This window comes from Theropithecus gelada, chromosome 2 (genome assembly GCF_003255815.1).
Source record: "Theropithecus gelada isolate Dixy chromosome 2, Tgel_1.0, whole genome shotgun sequence".
NCBI classification, from domain to species: domain Eukaryota; kingdom Metazoa; phylum Chordata; class Mammalia; order Primates; family Cercopithecidae; genus Theropithecus; species Theropithecus gelada.
Genome location: NC_037669.1, coordinates 53513365 through 53530320, shown reverse-complemented (window position 1 = coordinate 53530320; position 16956 = coordinate 53513365). Strand labels below are relative to the sequence as shown.

General features: G+C 44.4%; 1 protein-coding gene across 4 annotated transcripts in view; it reads left to right on the top strand.

Annotated features, from left to right (window-relative positions):
- Nucleotides 1-16956, top strand: part of HRH1 (histamine receptor H1) — a 130462-nt gene that overhangs the window by 108627 nt on the left and 4879 nt on the right. The window contains exons 1-2 of one of the 4 annotated variants that reach the window (XM_025376154.1): nucleotides 11748-11817; nucleotides 12182-12267. The exons of 2 other annotated variants lie outside the window; for them this stretch is intronic. The gene's annotated coding sequence lies outside the window, so the exon portion shown is untranslated. Of the gene's footprint in view, nucleotides 1-9431; nucleotides 9529-11747; nucleotides 11818-12181; nucleotides 12268-16956 lie in introns of those variants that run through there. One more of the 4 variants, XM_025376153.1, reaches the window with a different exon arrangement.

The window sequence follows — 16956 nt, the reverse complement described above, 5'->3', positions numbered from 1 at the left end:
GTCCACTCCTGGGTCATTATCTCATATTCAGCATTCTGCATCCCCTATGAACCAGCTTGAGGTTTCTACCTGGGGGCTTGCAAAAATTTTTTTTTTTTACCCTGTGTAGTGTTCAAGAAGACAAATGAAACATTTCAGTTGAATAATTGACAGCATTTAAAAACTAAAATATTTCATGTAAAAACTCCAGATTTTGTGTTTCCTTTTAAAAACAGGCAGATCTGAGTCTGCAGCAGTTGGTGGCATGTGAGTGGCAGCTGCCCCTTCAAGCAGAGAACAGGCTCTCCAGGTTACCTCGGTCCCCACCACTCCCTCTTGCTCCACACGCAGTCCTCTGTTCTTAGTAGCTTTTCTTCTCTGACTCTGTAGACTCTTTGCATGTGTACCTCCACCCCTGGAAAACCCACTGGGGCCTCTGCCTGCCCACAAGGTCATCTGCCTCTTGCATCTTACCCAGAGGCTGACTCTTAAGCCAGAACTCCTCTAGATTCTAAGGCAGTCAGGTTCCTGTAATACTAGGCCCATAATGGCATTTTGCTATTTGCAGTCTGCTCTATTCATCACAACCAGTGGCATTGATAAGCCTGGGTGTTTCATGGAAATTATGACCTGGCCAGACTTAATGAGACTATGCAGTACTGGAGCACCTTCATGCATGACACCTCTTTCTCAGAATTAGATCAAAGAAATTAATGCTCTGACTTACTTGACTAGAATAACCAGCCCACAAATGAGGAAGAGGATAGAGCAGTTTGGACTGGGGAGTAGCAGGTGAGGCAGTTTAGAATGAATCAAGAAAGGAATCCCAAACTCTCACTTTGTACTAGAGAAAATAAAAGATGTGCTAAGTATGTGGAAAACATCTATTTTTATTTTTTTATCGAAGAAATCTATTTTATTTTATTTTTCAAAATGAATGCAGTTAGCTCTTATTTTCCCTATTATAAAATGAAGACAATCTCATTGTCGAAATCCTGAGAAATACCAAATATAATAAATATCATCCAGTACCCAGAGAAAACCATGGTTGATGTAACAAAGATTCACCCTGGATAGAAGCCTGTTAGTTAACAGAATTAACTTTGTCCTGTGCAAATAAACCACGTCTTCTATAAATGTAATTTCATCATAAGCATTTTCCTGTCTCATTGCTGGTGCTCCGTAATGATTATCAATGACCCCATGATATTCTATTCTGTAGCTACTGAAAGTGAAGCCAGCTGTACTTCCTGGGTGGAGTGGGGACTTGGAGAACTTTTCTGTCTTACCAGAGGATTGTAAAATGCACCAGTCAAGGCTCTCTCTGTAGCTAGCAAGGAGATTGTAAAATGCACCAATCAGCGCTTTCTAAAACGCACCAATCAGCAGGAGTCTAAAAGTAGCCAATAGCAGGGAGGACTGAAAAAAGGGCACTCTGATAGGACAAAAATGGAACATGGGCGGGGACAAATAAGGGAATAAAAGCGGGCCACCCCAGCCCATCAGGGGCAATCTGCTTGGGTCCAGTTCTGGGCTGTGGAAGGGTTCTTTTGCTCTTAACAGTAAATCTTGCTGCTGTTTTCTCTTTGGGCCCGTGCCATCTTTAAGAGCTGTAACAGTTGGCTGGCGCCGTGGATGATGCCTGTAATCCCAGCACTTTGGGAGGCCAAGGCAGGCAGGTCAGGAGATCGAAACCATCCTGGCTAACATGGTGAAAACCCGTCTCTACTAAAAATACAAAAAATTAGCTGGCCCTGGTAACGGGTGCCTGTAGTCACAGATACTCGGGGAGGCTGAGGCAGGAGAATAGTGTGAACATGGAAAGCGGAGTTTGCAGTAGCCGAGACTGCGATACTGCACTCCAGCCTGGGTGACAGAGCAAAACTCAGTTGCCAAAAAAAATAGCAGTAGCACTCACCGCGAAGGTCCGCGGCTCCATTCTTGAAGTCAGCTAGACCAAGAACCCGCCCAAAGGAACCAGCTCCAGATGCACTATCTCAAGATACATTTAGTTCCCAAATGCCAGCTCATTTCCCTTCATTTCCTGTCGTAAATAATGTTGCAGTGAGCATATTTGTGCATAAATCTTTATTTACACCTTAGATTACCATGAGATGAATTTCTAACTATGAAGTGGTCAGGGAAAAGTAGAAAAGTGGACCCAAAGGTATGGAACAGTATTCGTCAATGGGATAAATCCTACTTCAAACTTCTGTAAGTCTGAACTTCCTTTTGAAAATTGTGCCTACACTTTCTGCACTTAGTACATCTACGCTGGCTTCTGCTGCTCTGTATTGGTTTGGGTCTTTCTGTTTTTTTGTTTTTGTTTTTGTTTTGAGATGGAGTCTTGCTCTGTCACCAGGCTGAAGTACAGTGGCATGATCTCGGCTCACTGCAACCTCTGCCTCCTGGATTCAAGCGATTCTCCTACCTCAGCCTCCCCAGTAGCTGGGACTACAGGTGCACGCCACCATGCCTGGCTAATTTTTGTGTTTTTAGTAGAGACAGGATTTCGCCATGTTGGCCAGGTTGGTCTCGAACTCCTGACGTCAGGCAATCCACCTGCCTTGGCCTCCCAAAGTGCTGGGATAACAGGTGTGAGCCACTGCGTCCGACCCCGGGTCTCGTTTTTTAGGGCTTATCTGGTAAACCTCTGTTGAGCACCTGTCATGTGCCAGACTGGTGCCAGGCTCAGGAGAAATGACAGCAAGCGAAAATGCAGGGTCCCTGCTGTCAGCGAGGGGCATGTCCCCATGGTATTGCACTTCAAAGTGCACTTTCTATTCCAGGCAGAAATAGTGGACATCCCCCATGGCCTGGAGTTGCTCCGCATTTAGTTGGAGGAGAATCAGCTGAAGAATGATAATCCCACAAGAAAGTTGATATAAGAGGGACATGTTAGAAGTTGAGGATACCAAGAGAAAGGAAGAAGTAAGAGTTTCAAGGCAAAAGAATGTTCTAGGCAGGGGAACAGCATCAACGTGTAAAGGAGCTTACTTACACCTTGGTCCCAACGTGTACTTCCAGACTCGCCATTCTGTGCTCCAGGAACTTCCAATGACTCCTCCCAATTCCTCAAACTCAGCTGTGTACTTTGGTTCTTTCTTCTACTGAGCCTTAAATACCTCTTTCTTCCTGCTGGTGAACTTCCACCCATCCTTCAGAGCCTAGTTTGCCTATCACTTCTTCTCTGATGTCCTTTCTGACATCCTCATGCTGCCTTGAGAGAGGCAGTTCTTCCCTCTGCTTCCAGCTACCTGCTTTGATCTTACCTCAGTCACCACATTTGTCCCAGCTGCATTCTAGGATTTTTAATTTAATTGTTTTGATGCTGTTTATCTTGTGTATTTCTTCGCATGCTAATTTACCAACTCCTTGAAGTCAGGGACAGTATTTCAATTAGGATTTGATTTGGCTGTATGTGATGGAAACCACTAGCTAACAATGGCTTCCATGAAATAGACGTGAGGTCCAGAGGTGGGCAGTCCTATCTGATAATGGCAGCCCCTTGATCATCAGGGACCTCAAGTCTGTCCCGATGGCCGCTTCACTTTCCTAATTGTGTGACTTTTCCTTATGGTCCCCAAGATGGCTGCTTAGGTACTACTCATCATATCCACATTCCAGCCAGCTAGAAGAATGAAAGGCCAAAGAAAAGAACACACCTTTATTTTAAGGCTGTTTTCTGGAAGTTGCAAACAACACTTGGATTTACATCCCATTGAAATTTAGTCACATGGTCACGCCCAGCTACAAAGGAGTCTGGGAAATGTAGTTTCTATTCCAGGCAGTTGTATACTCAGCTGAGAAGCAGAGTTCTAGTCTTAGACATGAGAGGAGACTATTATTAGCAGCTTCCACCACAGTGAAAAACAAGGAAAGGTCAAGGATGAGTCCTCTAATCCTGAATGGGGTCAGGTACAGGATGGTGGTGCTCACCAAGAAATGGAAGAAAACATAAGCACTGCTATTGAGCACCTCACATATGGCAGACACTGTAGTAGGTGCTTTATCTAAAACAACGTTGCTGAGTTTTATTTAGGTAAATAATTGCATTGCCCTTGAGAAAGTTTGGAGTATTTCTAATTTGGAATCAGATCCAGGTTGCCTCTTCTTGCATGCTTCCCATGTTGGGGAGCTTACTGTCTTTCAAAAGGTAACTTGTTGCATTGTTGGATAACATCTATTTTTAGAAAGTTCTGCCTTACTTTGAGTTGAAAGCTGCACTCTTTGGTTGGCAATGGAGTGGAGTAGTTCAGGGTGCATGTTCTTCGGTTAGATCAGTGATTCTAACCCCCAGGGGATACCTGGCAGTGTCTGGTAACATTTTGGGTTGTCATGACTGGGGACTCGCAGCTACTGGCATCAAGTGAGTGGAGGCTAGGGATAATGCTAAATAAATGTCATCACCCAGTGCACAGGACAGCTCCCCACAATGAAGAGTCATGCAGCCCAAATGTCATATGGGAGGACCAAGGTTAAGAAACCCTGAGTGTTAGGTCCAGGTGCGGTGGCTCATGCCTGTAATCCCAGCACTTTGGGAGACCGAGGCAGGCGGATCACTTGAGGCCTGGAGTTTGAGACCAGCCTGCCCAACATAACAAAATCCCGTCTCTACTAAAAATACGAAAATTAGCCGGGTATGGTGGTGCACACCTGTAGTCCCAGGCACTCAAGAGGCCAAGGCAGGGGAATCACTTGAACCCAGGAGGCAGAGGTTGCAGTGAGCCAAGATCATGCCACTGCACTCCAGTCTGGGTGACAGAATGAGACTTCGTCTAAAAAAAAACAGAGAAACCCTGAGTGAGATAGACCTAAGTTCAAATCTTAATTTAGCAACCACTTCCCAGCTGTGTGACCTTGAGTAAGCTGCTTCACCTCTTGAGCTTGAGCCGACCGTTTCCTCCTCTCCACCTTGGGGATCATCAGATATTTCTCTTGGGCCTGTGGGCATTTAGTAACTGATGTGTGAGAAGCGCCAGCCCTGGGGCTTGGCTCCTTACTGTTTCAGCTGCCTCGTTGGTGGCACAAGATGTGCAAGGAACACTGACTGGGTTGTTTGCTGGCACATGGACCTGATGGGATTAGATTGTAATCACTCTAGTAAAAGCCCCTCCCCATCTAATGGTTTTGGAATGGAGTCATCGCCTTAATTCAAAAATGATGGTTTGCTTGCACATTCTTAGAGAAGAAGGGTCCATTTCTGCTTTTCACCAATTAATCGCAGCACTTTCCCACTCCGCTGTCTCAATTGATCCTCCCAATGGCCTAGGCAGGAGGGCTTACTATTCTCCCTACTTGAAAGGTGAAAAAACTGATACCCCAAGCTGCTTACTCAAGGTGCACACACTCACACACACACATACACTCACACTCATACACACTCATACACTCATGTACTCAAAAACCACACACACACCTACACACATACACTCACATTCACGCTTACACACACCGACACATTCACACACACACACACAGACTCTCGCACACAGTCACAGACATTTACACACACACACACGCACATATACATTCACTCACACATTCACACCCACTCACACAGCCCAGTGAGCAGCAGAGCAGAGAGCATGGGTGAGAACTCAGTTCCTGCCTCCAGAGCTCTCTCTAGGCTGCTACTCTGAGGACACAGAGCTAGGGATGACCTATGGGTGACCAACTTCCTTGCAGACAAACCTTCATCTCACGTGGCTCCTCTAGCTTTTATTCTCTCTGCCCAGAGCACACCCTCTGTCCAGCACTGTTTCCATAGGCATGGTTTTATCCTCAGAGAGGGCACCTCAGACCCAGCGGGGTCTCCTGAGTGGCATGCAGTGACATGGGATCCATGTCCCCAAATATCTCCCACACTCTTGGCCAGAATATCTGACTTTTCTTTGGAATTTATGCAGGGAAAACCTCAGGGACCAGATTTTTCAAAATGCAGGTCCCTGAGGGAGGGAAAAGCCTTTACACTAGTCATCTCACTGACCAGAACTATCAATTCAAGCTATTTTTTTATTCATTTCACAGTATGTTGCAGACATTGTTAGATTTCACCCCTAAATGTTTAAAGTGCTACAGTAATTTTTAGTTCAGTGATGTCAATTCAGTCATAACTTTTCTTCCTTTAAAGAAAAAGGAAAAATACAGATTTTTTAAATAAAAATAAATCATGGCTGGGCACAGTGACTCACACACCTGTAATCCCAGCACTTTGGGAGGCTTAGGAGGGCAGATGGCTTGAGCCCAGGAGTTTGAGACCAGCCTGGGCAATACAGTGAGACCCTCTCTCTACAGGAAATACAAAAAATTACCCAGGCATGGTGGTGCGTGCCTGTGGTCCCTCCCAGCTACTCAGGAGGCTGAGGTGGGAGGATTGCTTGAATCATTTTCTGTCAAATATAATTGTTAGGTGATAAATAGTGTATACATAATTTTTTAAAGAATGTTTTCTTGGACGGGTGCAGTGGCTCACGCCTATAATCCTAGTACTTTGGGCGGCTGAGGCAGGTGGATCACTGAGGTCAGGAGTTCGAGACCAGCCTAACCAATATGGTGAAACCCTGTCTCTACTAAAAATACAAAATTAGCCAGGTGTGGTGGTGCATGCCTGTAATCCCAGCTACTTGGGAGACCGAGGCAGGAGAATTGCTTGAACCCAGGAGGCAGAGTGTTAGAAACAAGTGCCTGGTGCTGCAAAGAAAAACAGCACATAGGCAGAAAATTCCTCAGCAAGGCAAATTTACTTCTGCAGAAGGGTGCAGCTTGCGCCAGTCACGATAGCAAAAGCACACTGAGCAGGGTAGGGCAGAGGTTTTTATCTCTGATTCAGTTCCTAGCACTTCCCTGTTGGCTGGGGTTGGACCTCACAATCTAAGCTAACTTGATTGGCTAAGGTTTAAAATGGAATAGGGTCTATTAGGCAGGAAGGAAGAGGGACTGTCTGTTACTAGGTGGGAAGGCATATCTGGACTTGTCTGGGCATGGCAAAGGCGGGAAGGTTGTTTACAGAACAGGTAGCTAGGAGACAAGGAGGTATGAGGAAATTGGTCTTAAGAAACAAAGAAGGCCGGGCGCGGTGGCTCAAGCCTGTAATCCCAGCACTTTGGGAGGCCGAGACGGGCGGATCACAAGGTCAGGAGATCGAGACCATCCTGGCTAACACGGTGAAACCCCGTCTCTACTAAAAAAATACAAAAAACTAGCCGGGCGAGGTGGCGGGCACCTGTAGTCCCAGCTACTCGGGAGGCTGAGGCAGGAGAATGGCGTAAACCCAGGAGGCGGAGCTTGCAGTGAGCTGAGATCCGGCCACTGCACTCCAGCCTGGGCCACAGAGCGAGACTCCGTCTCAAAAAAAAACAAAAAAACAAACAAACAAACAAAAAAGAAACAAAGAACAGGGAACTAAAGCTTTTTGAAGAGGAATTTATTATCTCTGACAATTTCCCCCTCTTGATTTTATAGTTTTTCCTCTTCAAAATGCCTATGCATGTCTGTTGTTCTTCTTGGGCGTCAAGAAGGGAGAGTTTATCTGAAGAAGGTGGGGGTGAATTAAGGGAGGTTTTTGTGAGTGCTGTTTCTATAAGTCTTTGCACTAAACCACGAATACAGGGTATGATACAGCATCCTACAAGAATGAGCACATGTATAACGATTATAAGGGAGGTGAATATTGAGGTCATAATTCATTTCCATTTCCTGAACCATTTCTCTATGATGGTTGCAAAGGGGTCATCTATTCCAGAATTTTTAGCTAACTCATTTGATAAGGAAGTAAGGCTTTGTAAGGCTTTTGTTTTTGTTCCATCGGGGCGATGTTATCAGGAATAAAAGTACAACATGACTCCAATCATGACACAAACCCTGTCTTTTTCAGCTAATATGTCAAGGGCTATTCTGTTTTCTCAAGCCATTTGGCTGGTAGGGCCTAATTGTTCAGCTATTCCTTTAATTGCAACTCTAGTAAAATTAACAAAGCGTTGTTGATTATAATAGATATAATTTATTCAAGCTACATTCTTATTTACAGTTGACCACCAGAACAACATAAATTTGAATCCTGCAGCTGTTTGATTTCGGGCTTTGAATTCATCTGGTACCCCTTGTGGTACTCCGATAGCATCTATAATAGCATAAGGATCAAAGGATCCATGAGGGACATCTCTCTTTTTATGATATTCTGTCTTCAGCTTTCTTGGTCAATGAAATGCCAAGGTGAAAGGGATAGCCAACTGAATTAGAGCACAAGTGCCGCTCCAGGTACTTGGCAGAGTACCCAGCAATAGTCCTCCACAATACCACCACACATCTGCTCAGGAATGAACAAGGGCATACTGATTGGTAAGCTCTTGAAAAGGCTTGGTTTCACTGCACCCTGTTAGGTCTCCAAGGAATGCTAACTTCTCTGCCTGCCATGAAAGGCAAGAGGTGAAGTTAACATCAGGGGCTGGAGGCTGGATGGCCCTCGGGGGCTGACCCGCAGGGTTTTGAGGAAATTGGTCTTAAGGGAACAGCAGTGGAAGGATCTTGCATGACTCATTATCCCAGGCTCTGGGGTTCTGGAAGACAGCGATCATCCAGGTCATGCCTCGTTGGTCAGAAGACCATCCAAGTGGGAAGGGTAAATTTGGGTTTCTGGCCTACCTGTCACAGAAGCCTAACAGTTGCTTTTATTTAGCTTGCAGATGGAATATTTAATCCATTCCAACCAGGCATTTGGATCTTGATATCCTGTTTCAATAGCTAGAGTTTGCTTTAAATCTTTAACTTCTATAACAGCTACTTTAGTTTTATCATTGGGTATGAAGCGAGAAAAGGTTTGGTTAGAAGAGGGTTTAGGAGGAGAGGGAGAAGGGGATGAAGGAGGTGGAGGAGCGATGAAGCGCATTTCGAAATACTCTATAGGGTCTGTCCCTGAGACTTCTGCTCCTATACCATAAAAACGGCTCAAGGAAGGGTAAGAACCTTGAAAAGTTGGGATAGCAATGGAAATTGGTACAGGATTACACTGGTTATATTGGCAACTGGGAGGAGTACTCCCTTTAGTGAAACAAATGTATGGTTTCAGGAATATACAACTACTCGTTGGGACCATCCATCCCTGGTTTTTGGTGGTCAGTAGAACATTGGACCAACTATGGCAGAGATGCTGATGCTCTGCTTTAGGAGGACAAGATTCCCAATTAACGGACTCTCCATTAAAATCTTCCCAGACTAATTGATCCCAGTTAACGGATTTCCAGTCTGAGGAGAGCCAGGAAGGACAAAGATACTTTTCTGAAGTAGAGTTGTCTTTGACCCTGCAGATCTCCACAGGGTATAACAAGACGAGCATCGAAAGTGATAGTTTGAGGTGAGTTAGACTTAGTAACATTAATAATAATATGTGGGGTATCTGGGGGAGAGAGGAAAAGGAGGAAGAGGCTGATTAAGCTTTTCTCTTTAACGTTACTTTGTCCAGGGTAGGTACTTTGGAGAGGGTACTCGGGTGTGATGGGTCCATCCTCTCTCAGCGGTCTGGACTGCTGTCTCAGTTGTGAGGAGCACTAGGTAAGGTCTTTCCCAAGTGGGTTCGAGCTTTCCCTCTTTCCAACTTCTGATAAGGATGTGATCTCCAGGCTGGTGTTGATGAACTGGGAATTCAAGGGTTGGAGTTTGTGCTAGGAGGCCTTGAGTCCTGAGGGAGGAAAGGATAGAAGATAGACCTAATACATAGTTTCTAAGAAACTGATCTTTTGTTTCAAATGTAGGAAGATCAGTAGTAGAATGTAGATAAGGCAATCCAAAAAGCATCTCATAAGGGGGTAGACCTATATCTTTTCGGGGAGCAGTTCGGACTCTCAACAGGGCAATAGGCCTTTCTACTCTCCCTGATGAAGGTGGATGCACGGCATGTGGTATTCCTATTTTCTTTAGGTTGTTTTTTGGTTTTTCTGCACACTGTGCAACTGTCTGCAACTTGTCTAGCAAGGGTATAAATTCCTATGCATCCGTAAACTCTGAGGACTGCATCACACATAGCTTGGGGGCCCCAGTGAGTTCCTTGATGTAGTTGTGACAATAGGTCTCGCATGAGGGGCTTAGACAGCATTTCCGTCTTGTCTGATTGTACCCATTTTCCCGCGTGGCTTTCTTTGGCTCCTATTTCTTTTAACTTTTCTTGCTCTCTGGGGGAGAAAATAGGGACTGTAGCTGGAGGGGTAAGATAAAGGGTTAGGTGGCAAATGGGTGCTGCTTGAGAAGAGGCAACTTGTTTGGCCACTTGGTCAGCTAGATTATTCCCTCGGCTCTCAAAGGAAAGATTCTTCTAGTGACCCGGAAGATGAACAACTGCTGTCTCTTCTGGCAGCTGTAAGTTCTCTAGTACTTGGATTATCAAGTCTGTGTGGACTAAGTTTTGGCCCCTTTACTATTAATAAAGCCTTGCTGTGCCCAAATTTTCCCAAAGATGTGGACTACTCCAAAGGCATACTTGAAGTCAGTATAAATAGTTCCCTCCTGGTTTTGCAGAAATTTTAAGGCTTGATTTATTGTAAACAACTCACGTTTGCTCAGACCAGTCATTAGGTAGGGTGTCTCCGTCTACTCCTGAGTACCCGTTATGCCTTTTCCCTTTTATTACTTGAGAAGAACCATCTACAAAAAGGTGTCTTCCGGTTTGAAAGGGAGTTTATCTGAACATCTATGCCCCAGTTCTTCTGGTCTGGGGCATGGGTTTTTTTCTGCATTTGAATTTCCTGTTAAGGCAGCAGGGTTAAGTGAATCATCAGTAGTTAGGATTAAATAATCTTTTTCTAACAAGATAACCTCGTATTTTAAAATTCTTGAGTCAGTAAGCAACCTTTCTGCCTTCTGATTTAGGATAGTTCTGACCTGGTGAGGTGTGCTCACAATGGGGTTTCCGCCAAAAGTTATTTTTCCACTTTCTTCTGTTAGCAAAGCAGTTGCCGCTACAGATTGAATGCATTTGGGCCATCCGTGGGTCACTGGGTTAAGAATTTTTGACTGGAAGCCTATGGGTTGCTGGTGGCCTCCATGCTTTTGGGTAAGTACTCTTAAGGCTACGCCCTTGTTTACATTGACAAAAAGATGGAATGGCTGCTTAAGGAGGGTAAAGCTAGGACAGGGGCAGTTACTAATAGATGTTTTAACCTTTCCACCTGTTGGATTTCTGGTAATTGCCAAATGACGGGGTCTGGCTTGTCTTGTGTGAGCTTTTTGTATGAGAATTTTGTTTCCAGGGCATAAGAGTCTATCCATAGATGACAGTATCTGACTAATCCTCCTTCAATCCGTTCAAGCCCAATTTTCCATTTGCTTTGGCTAATTAAATGCCCTAAATATTTTACTTCAGGTTCTACAAATTGGAGTTTGTTTTTTGAGACTGTTAACCCTTCATCCCACAGAAAATTTAAGACATGAGTTGAGAAGGCTGCTACTTCTTTTCTATCATCTCCTGAAATTAGAAGATCATCCATGTACTGGAGGAGGCATATGCATGAGGGCAGGGAAAGTTTCTCTAGCACTTGTTCTAATATTTGACTAAATAAATTTGGAGACTCTGTAAACCCCTGGGGTAAGACTGTCCATCGGTATTGCTGTTTTCAACTGGAGTGAGGGTCTTCCCACTCAAAGACAAATAGGTCCTGGCTGCCCTCTGCTAATGGACAAGCCCAGAAGGCATAATTTAAATCAATTACTGTACTATCTGATTAATAGCTCTAAGGTCTTGCACTAACCAGTATGACCCATCTGCCTTCTTTAAAGGCAGTTTTGGAGTGTTACAGGGAGACATACAGGATTTAAGAAGCCCATCATGGAGAAGACCTTCAATTACAGGTATTGAATTTACCCTGGCTTCTAAAGGAATAGGGTATTTCTTTCGCTTTACTACTTCCCCAGGGGTTTTAAATTTAACATGAATCAGAGGAATCTGTAACTTTCCTTGATCCCATCTTTTGACCATACCTCGGGATAAATGTGTTCTTCGTCTGCAGTGGTGAGCAAGATTAGGGAGGGGAGGGGAGGAATTTTCCATAATTGATTTGGAGGCCTAAGCCTAATTTTAGTATTAAATCGCTTCCTAATAGATTTGTCCCTGCTTCTGGAATTAATGGAAATTTGATACTAGCCGATCAGTTTTTATATTTCATTTTTGTCTCCTTTAAGATTTTTGCTCTAAATCCTTCTCCTTTAACCCCAGAGATAAAAAGTTTTTCTTGTGAACAAGTTACACTAGATGGAAGATAACAAACTGAGGAGTGAGCTGCTTCTGACTCGATTAAAAAGGTAATAAGCTCAGGTTTAGGTCCCACTTCTAAATTTACCGAGGGCTCTTGGTGGGACTCAATATAAAAAGATAGAGCCCCTGATTTCCCTAGTCGTCTTCAAAAGCCATAAGTGGGATGATTTTTCTTCTTTTTCCCATGTGGGACATTGTCTTGACCTATTTTTCCACATTTGAGACATTTGTTCTGTGATTTCTTAGTAATATCTGGCCAGCTATTGGTAACAAAGTGGAGCTTTAACATTCCTTGTCCAAGGGGGTCTTCTGATTCTAGGCCAGCATATTTTTCTCATTTGCTCTTTAAGCCTTTCTAAAAATTCTATCGGTCCCTCATCTTTTCCCTGTTTTATATTAAAGGCCTTGGTAAGATTTTGGGTGTGGGGCACTGATTCTCAAATTCCTTTTATTACCATCTCCCTAAGGTCTCTCATACTTCCTCGATGGGCTATATTGTTGTTATCCCATTGAGGATCCTGGGCTGGGAATTATGTCCAGCCACTGGAACATTCTGACCAGGAGGGTGTTCACATTCCCAAATGGTCATAGCAGTCCTGCGTATCATGCTCCTTTCTTCTCCTGAGAATAGGATGCCTAAGATAGACATTAATTCATCCAAAGTATATAACTGGGGTCCTAAAACTGATTGATTTGATCTGCCACTCCATAAGGGTCATCTAAGAGTTGTTTAACCTCCTTTTTTAGGTTTAGGGGAAGGGTCTGTGGTGGCAGCTGCTTGGGGGAGAGGAAGGTTCTTTAGTCCAAACAAAACAGCAGTATTTTATCATTTGCTGCTTTTTCTTGTGTTTGGTCCTTCCATTATCCTTCCAATATTCTAACATTAGGCCTAGGGGACTATCTGAGGGGATATTATCATGATCATGATTTTTCCTATCTTTTGTCTTACTTGCTGTATTTCCCATCCTGGAGAAAGTGTTTATCCCTGGGGCTCAATCTCTCTTACTAGAGATTTCTTGCACCCTAGCGAGTCTGTGGGGCTCAACCTCTCCTACTAGAGATTTCTCACACTCTTCAGCTTTCGCTTCATCCTTCATCTGCTTCCCTTGTGGTAATTTTCAGGTCCCTCTTAGCATAGGCAGGTTGATATAAACGCCACAACAGGCAAACTGCCTTCAAGCCATATGAGGTGACTGCAGAATCAGATCCAGACTCTGCACTTGCTCTGCACTCAATTGTGCATCTTACTCCCTCGCTTTCAACCTCCAGGATGTCCCGACCACCAAGGAAATACTTCACCGCCCCCAAGGTTTTTCTTACCTTGGTCTGTGTACAGAGTTACCTGGTCACCACGGTATCTGTAGGCCTTTTCTTCCCGCATTGCTGGAATCCAGGTTTATTCATCACACCAGGTGGGTCTCAATCCCTTACCCTTGAGGCCACCTCAACAAAGCAGTGGGCTGCGTCTCCTCACGAGAGATGATCTGAGACCCCTCCTAGGAGGAGAATGGGAATCCCAGACGAACCCCCAAATTTGTTAGAAACAAGTGCCTGGTGCCTCAAATAAAAACAGCACGTAGGCAGAAAATTCCTCAGCAAGACAAATTTACTTCTGCAGAAGGGTGCAGCTTGCAGCAGTCACAATCACAAAAGCACACAAAGCAGGGTAGGGCAGGGGTTTTTACTCCCTAAGGCAGTTCCTAGCACTTCTGTATCCTTTCCCCATTGGCTGGGGTTGGACCTCACAATCTAAGCTAACTTGATTGGCTAAGGTTTAAAATTGAATAGGGTCTATTAGGTGGGAAGGAAGAGGGACTGTCCATTACTAGCTGGGAAGGCATATCTGGACTTGTCTGAGCATGGCAAAGGCAGGAAGGCTGTTTACAGAACAGGTAGCTAGGAGACAAGGAAGTACAAGGAAGTTGGTCTTAAGAAACAAAGAACAGGGAACTAAAGCTTTTTAAAGAGGAATTTATCATCTCTGAAAGGAGGTTGCAGTGAGCTGAGATCGCACCATTGCACTCCAGCTTGGGCAACAAGAGCGAAACTCTGTCTCAAATTAAAATTAAAAAGTAAAAAATAACATAAAATAAAAAACGGTTTCTCTGCCCTCTATGTGCCAGACAATGAGGAAAAGAGAGAAAGGAGACGCCTCTGGAGGCCAGGAAGCTGAGAGCCACCTTGAGAATGCCAAGCTGGGGAAGTATTTATGGAAACTACTTCCTGCTTCCTTTCAAGCAAAACAGTAAAAAATAAAAATCCCTGAGACAATACTTCCTTAGCCTTATAAACCCTGAAAATCTGAGACAAGTCTCAGTTAATTAGAAAGTTTATTTTGCCAAGGTTGAGGATGCAAACCCATGACACAGCAACAGGAGGTCCTGACGATGTGCCCAAGGTGGTCAGAGCACAGTTTGGTTTTATAGATTCTATGAGGCACAATTAATATATGTAAGATGAACACTCATTCGGTCTGGGAAAGGCGGGTCAACTCAAAGCTGGGAGGAGGCTTCTAGGACTTAGGTAGATAAGAGACGTGGTTGCATTCTTTGGGTTTCTGATTAGCCTCTCCAAAAGAGGCAATCAGAAGATATGCATTTATCTTAGTGAGCAGAGGGATGACTTTGAATAGAATGGGAGACAGGTTTGCCCAAAGCAGTTCCCAGTTTGAATTTTCCCTTTAGCTTAAGTGATTTTGGGGCCCCAAGTTGTTTTCCTTTCACAGCCTACTTTCTTCCTTCCAGAGGTGGCTGTGGACAATTTCACGGGGTTTGGACTTGATCAGGGCAGAAGGTGAAGCTGCAAGGTATTAGATATGGGAATGGAGAAAAATACAGGCTGGAGCTGTGGGTTTCAGTGTTGTCCTCATAGGAGGTGATGACCGAGGAGTAGGGAAGTCAGAGGATGAGACCCCCGAGGCCGACAGCACAGAGTGACAGGAGCATACAGCAGGACTTTAGGTCACCCAAGGAGACAGTGATGCTGTTGAAGAAGTCAGAGGAGGCGCCATCAGCAATCAGAGGATTGCTCTGATTGGCAGCTCAGAGCTGGAGGACATCAAAAAATACCGCTGTAAGAAAGAGACCTGGAAAAGTCTTTAGAGATTGTCTACCCCCCCACACACCACCCATTTGACACATGAGAAGATGGAGGCCAAGAGATCACTGAGAAAATAAATGGCAGAGCTTGGGCACAATCGGTGCTGCCCAAAATGGTGTTTTTCCACCAAAGACATACAGAAGTTTCCTTCCACAAGGATCAAATATCGTGGGGTTTTGATTTTTATCTTAAAAAACTATATAAATTTAGCCTTCTACAGGCTGGGCACGGTGGCTCACGCCTGTAATCCCAGCACTTTGGGAGGCTGAGGCGGGAGGATTATGAGGTCAGGAGATCGAGACGAACCTGGCTGAGATGGTGAAACCCCGTCCCTACTAAAAATACAAAACTTAGCTGGGCGTGGAGGCGGGTGCGTGTAATCCCAGCTACTCAGCAAGCTGAGGCAGGAAAATCGCTTGAACCCAGGAGGCAGAGGTTGCAGTGAACCGAGATCGTGCCATTGCACTCCAGCCTGGGTGACAGAGCGAGACTCCGTCTCTAAATAAATAAATACATTAATTAATTAATTTAGCCTTCTACTCAAGAACTTATCTGGCTTCATCTTAATGTAAAAATATTTGTTTTTGCTAAATTATTGAGATAAATTTACACTATTTATTAGTGTTTATCAGTTTTCTTTAAACTTACCACTTTTTGATGAATATGAAAATCTAAAAACTTGGCCAGGCACAGTGGCTTACGCCTGTAATCCCAGCACTATGGGAGGCCAAGGTGGGGGAATATCTGAGGTCAGGAGTTCAAGATCAGCCTGACCAACATGGTGAAACCCTTTCTCTACTAAAAATACAAAAATTTGCTGGGTGTAGTGGTGGGTGCCTATAATTGCAGCTACTCGGGAAGCTGAGGCATGAGAATCACTTGAACCCGGAGGGCAGAGATTGCAGTGAGCTGAGATGGTGCCACTGTACTCCAGCCTAGGTGACAGAGTGAGACTGTCTTAAAAAAAAAAAAAAAAAAAAAAGGCTGGGCGTGGTGCCTCATTCCTGTAATCCCAGCACTTTGGGAGTCCAAGGTGGGTGGATCACCTGAGGTCAGGAGTTCAAGTCCAGCCTGATCAACATGGTGATACCCTGTGTCTTCTAAAAAAAATACAGAAAAAATAGCCGGGTGTGGTGGCACACTCCTGTAATCCCAGCTACTCGGGAGGCTGAGGCAGGAGAATCACTTGAATCTGGGAGCTGGAGATTGTAGTGAGCCGAGATGGTGCCATTGCACTCCAGCCTGGGTGACAGAGTGAGACTCCGTCTCAAAAAAAAAAAAAAAAAAAAAATCTAAAAACTCCTTCCAGAAGATTTAATACTTAATTTCACACCCAACCACCCGACTTGGGGATCACCAATAACAGAGGATACAGTCCGTTTTCAGTAGAGCCTTACTAGCAAAGGTTTTTATTTTTGTTTTTCAGATATAGGATCTTGCCCTGTCACCCAAGCTGGAGTGCAGTGATGTGATCACAGCTCACTGCAGCCTCCCGAGTAGCTAGGACTATAAATGTGTGTTATCATGCTGGGCCAATTTTTAAAAAATTTCATTGTAAAGACAGGATTCCACTGTGTTGCCCAGGCTGCAACTCTTGACCTCAAGTGATCATTCCACCTTTAACTCTTGCCCTCAAG